Source organism: Vanellus vanellus, assembly GCF_965231255.1.
Source record: "Vanellus vanellus genome assembly, chromosome: 2".
NCBI classification, from domain to species: domain Eukaryota; kingdom Metazoa; phylum Chordata; class Aves; order Charadriiformes; family Charadriidae; genus Vanellus; species Vanellus vanellus.
Window position 1 is genome coordinate 125,535,652 of NC_138906.1, and position 4,941 is coordinate 125,540,592.

The window sequence follows — 4,941 nt, forward strand, 5'->3', positions numbered from 1 at the left end:
CATAATTCCATCCCCAATAACATCAAGCAAGAAACAGCTTCTAAGACTAATACGTTTGCATTTGTTTTCCTCTGGTTGTAAAATATTTAAGGAACAGATCAGAACAGCCAACAAATCAAGGATAAGAGTAATTAACATGTTGATGTTCAGAATATGGTTCTAGAAGTGGTTGCAAGGCTGCAAAGAAATGCCAGTCCTGAAACACTGAAGAGCTTCACAGCAGAGAGCATGTACAGAGGAGCTGTTGATCCTCCAGCTGTAGCAATCTGAGAAGCTGCTCTACACTGTCTGCTCATTCCTCTGCTGGAGGTTCTTGCCTGTAGCAGTACAGGAAAAGAGGAACACATGTCCTTGCCATTGGCATTCCTGGAAAGGCAAACAGTGATTTTGGCATTCTGTGGAACAGCAGAAAGAAGAATATGGAAATAAATGCAACAGACATCATGAAAGCAGCTTGTGTGGCAGCCTCAATTCTGAGTTAAAGATATGACAAAGGATAAGCTGGGACGGTGTGGTGGGGGGAGGAAAGAGTTAAACGAAGTGCTTTTTCCTTGAAGAATGGACAAGTCGTAAGTACAGACTGCCCTAGTAGCATGCTGAGGAAAAGGGCACCAAGGATAAATTATACAAACCACAAAGTACCATGCCAGGCACAAGCGGTTGTACAGAAAATAAAGGAAGATCAAGCCAATTAGGAGAGTAAATAAGCTTACAAGAGTATTTAGGTTCAATGATATGAAAATCTGAGACTCAGGATGAAGCATGACAGGTAAGAGGGAGAAAATATAGTGAAAATATTTTATAAATAACTTAAAAGAAGAGTCGAGCAAAGGTAAGTTCTGACTTCTTGGAATGGACAGAAAACTGACAATGAGAGGGTCAATGTCTGTAAGATCCTTTTGTTCAAGTCATCACTCTGTGTTGCAATATCAGACAATACCTCCATCAATAAGTGAATATGAACTTAAGGTTAGATTAAAAGTTTTCAAAGCAGTCCAGTTTAAGGAAATTTGCCTCAGGTTGCTCTGAGAATTGGCTTATCCTGAGGAACTGTCAGGAGTTCCCTTGGAGCCCCTTCAGGACAGCTGAGGTTGCAGAAGACTGAAAAAGCCAAGCAAACCTAGTACCATTTAGTAAAAAGAGTTCAGAGATCATAGATGAGTTAGATTAACTCAATTTCTTAAAAAACGGTATTGTTAAGTATCTAACATGAAAGAACAGCCTAAGTATTCATAAGTCACATTAAATTAGAAAATTACATTTTACATACTATACCGTTTAGTATATTTTATCTACCTGCGACAACATTTTTTCTTGTAGGAATACATGACATTACTACAAAGCAATTTGCCCAGGTGACAGCAAAAGCCAAATTCAGGGAGTAATTAGCAATGGTCAGTTATCAAAGGGGAACCGTATGTCAGATCTATTGTAGCCTTTTGCAGGAGAGGTGAAAAACAGAACCTGCCTTTCCCTTCAGGATTCAGAAAAGATGCCAGATAAAGCAACAGGACATGGTTCCCTGATGTATTTCGGATTTCCTGGTTCTGGTATTACTCAGTGTTGTATTTAACATCAATTCTCAGGATGCAACTAGGAAAGGAGAAGTTGCAAACACACTGAATGTCAAAATAGGAATGTAAATAAAGTTTCCTATTGAGATGTTTCCAGAGGGACACAATAACTAGTGACTAATTTAAGTACAATTGTGTCTGTGCATAAGATTGTATGAGTAGAAGTATATTTTCATGCATCCTGCTGCTAAAGATTCATTTAGAACTCATTTCAATGTTTCATATTGAAAAACATTGCCTGCAGGTTCAGGATTGTATATCTTAAAACATTTTCTTTGGGTCTTAATTTAACTTAATTTAAAATACTTTACAGAAGCGTCAGGCAATTCAGACAATTTATCCAGAAAATTTGTAGTAACTTACAGTTGCAAAAGCCAGTTTAGGAGGTCTGCAAACTCTACCTATAATTTTAAGATTCCTGCATGATTGCTATATATTCTTAATAAGGATTTACAAAATGCTTCAAATCAGAGTAAAATTATTTTCTTGTTACTACAAGAAATGTTTTTCTTGTTACTACAAAAGTTGCTGTATATTACAGATGGGAACCAGATGCCAAAGTGGCACTTAACAAGATCTTTCAAACTAAACAAGAATTAGTGTAGGACACTAAGTTTTAGTCCTGACTTTAAAGTAAATATTTTAAATGCTTATTTATGCCCGCCAAAGAATATTTAAAGGCAGCAGTTATTATTACATTTAGCCACCTCAATTTTCTTTTCATGACAGCAGATAAAATGGTATCACATCAGTCAACACTAAATACTCACTCTTTCAGCTGAACAGCATTTTTTGACCAAGTATCTATGTAACTACAAACCAGTAAATCTTTGTCAGGACCTTAGTCTTTTTGAACTTAAATGCACGTTTCAATAGGAGTTTTAATGTTTGATCTCTTCTCATCTTTTATATGGGGGTTAGCTATAACCATCTCCTGTCTGGTATAACAGTTTTTCCATCATATGTGATCTTTCCATCTGCGCAAGCAAGAGCACTTTCAGATCAGAATTAGTAAGGACTTTCACAAACACAAGGTATCCGTCCTTGGCCCTTTATCCCCAGATCCTTTCTACATCTCTTGGAGGTAAAAACAGGGCCTCTACTCTTCTTCAGGTGTCTTTTCATAGAGGTCAAGATAAGTGACAAGAGACTATTTCTGCCTATTATCTTTTATGCGTTCTCTGGGTTTTCTTCTTACCTTCATAACTCAGCAGACTATTTCCATCCCATTGCACCTTTTCACCATAGCTTAAAATCTCAACAGCTCCTCCTGAGAGTGCTCCTGATGTAGTCTGTAACAATAGTTGTTTCTAATTGTCTTCATGTCAGCGATAGATAATTAGAGTTTTCATTAGCCTTTTCTAGGCTCCTGCCAGGTGGGTCATATACGTCCTCACAGTGTGCACTCTGGGACTGTATGTTTCTCTTCTCTGGTAGCTGCTGTGTAAAATGACAGCTGGAATAGGTTATGCAAAAGTTGTGTGGAGTGAAAAGGGATTACTAAAATGAGGCATGAAAGATAGAGAAAGATAGCTTTTAAACCAAGAATAGGAGGCACTAAACTTCAGAGAGGTTTATACTCTGAATTGTAGCTCCTTTCCTGTCTCCTGCTTGCTTTGAAGTGGAAGTAGCAATTTACTCCTTCCTCACATGGACAAGTCATTAAAGAATTTTCTTACTGAAATGGGCCACACCACAGTTTGTGCTATTAGTCATATTCAGGAAGCGTAATATTATGTCTCATTCCCAGTATGGTCCTACAGCAGTGGCAATCAGAGTACAACAATTTACTTTTCCATACCAGATTCTGAAGTCTGAGTGGATTGAATAAAGGCATAAAAGGTATAGAATATGAATAAAATGGATGTCAACCCATGTTGTTTTTTTTTTTTTCTTTTTCCTGTTATCATAGCTAGGGAATGTCCTAGCCTTGACTGACAGAAAAGCAACGGAGTGAACATAGGTGAATCTGCTCCTCCTACTCCCATACTTCACAGATATATCCTTCTACAGCTGAATTCGGGGATCGATATGACTGAAACACAGTATTTCACTTCTGGCTGTTTGGCCACCTCAGGTATAGTTTGGTCTCTAAAAGTCCAATGTTATATAGACAAGGAAGGAATCAGTGATACAATATGAAAGATCAGTCTATGACAAGGAAAGAGTTACACTTTAGCCCAAAATTTCCAAAGCTGTTCTGAAACTCAGTGCCTGCTGTATCTACTATGCAACAAAGAGAATGGCTTTTCAGAAACATTGAGTGCTGAAACTCGCTGAACTTAGTGGGAAAACTGAGCATCTGCTCCTCTAGCAATAATTTTACTGATTGCATATCTTAAGTATAGTGCTGGGTCTAGGATGTAACTAGAGTTTCCACTTTTAGAATAGAAATGACTAGCTTTAGAGACTAGAAAAACAGAGGAGAAAACCTCCTTTTAGGGAAAACAATAAATTATTCTTGATAATACTTCAGATTTCCACAGTATCTTTAATAAGTGGATAATAGTCTCTAACAATTCTCTTATAGACTAATAGGTTTTCCTAACAACCTCATTTGTCTGTTACAGGCTGAAAGTAATTCTAGTTTTTGCATAGCTAACATTAGCAGTATAACAAATATAACTGTGTTCTTTTATATATTTATGAATATAATTTTCAATCTCACTGTATTATTTGAAAAATTATGTTTATCCGAGATTCAAGGTTTTTAAAAAGTTGAATGAAAGCATTACAGCAATTTATATTAGCTCATACTGTGAATTTCTGGGATCATTAAATCATTAAATGATTTTTATAAGTGTCTATGGTTTGCTTTATTGGGACTGACAGAAACATTTGGAATAATGTTAATTAGATTGTGTAGCTTTCCCCGCACTAGGTTCAGCTCTGTTCTGTACTGTATCATATAACGGACTATGACTCATGGTACTACTTTGAGAAAATCATATTTGCTGCTTTAAACTTGATGTCTCCATGTAATCCTTTCTAAGACCTACCCTGTCATAACAACATATTGGTTGAGAGCAATGGCTGAAGAATAAGCGCATAAACGTTTTTTTGCTGATAGCTTCTTGGAATAAGATATGTTGAATGTAATTTTCAAAAAAAGAAACATATGATCAATGCTTTCATCTGAAATATATGCAGCCTATGGAAATCACATTTACCACTGAGCTTGGGTGGATCGCATTATTCAACACACATCAGATGGAAACCGTCTTGCAGCCAACTATTTTTCATACCCTGTAACAAGTCTTGCCTGCTGTCAAACTGCCCAGTTAACTGTGTACAAAGTCACTTTCGGTGTCCTAAAGTTGCACCAGATTGTAGCTTGTGTATCATTTCAACTGCCATTATCATTTCA

The 4,941-nt window shown here is 36.8% G+C and overlaps 1 long non-coding RNA gene across 1 annotated transcript; it reads right to left on the reverse strand.

Annotated features, from left to right (window-relative positions):
- Window positions 1-355: 355 nt before the first annotated feature.
- On the reverse strand, window positions 356-2,787 carry LOC309668528. Its single transcript, XR_014268849.1, has 3 exons — window positions 2,773-2,787; window positions 1,469-1,593; window positions 356-366 (listed from the first exon to the last, which is right to left on the reverse strand). It is a non-coding gene; the product is annotated as an uncharacterized lncRNA (long non-coding RNA).
- Between the last annotated feature and the right edge of the window lie 2,154 nt (window positions 2,788-4,941).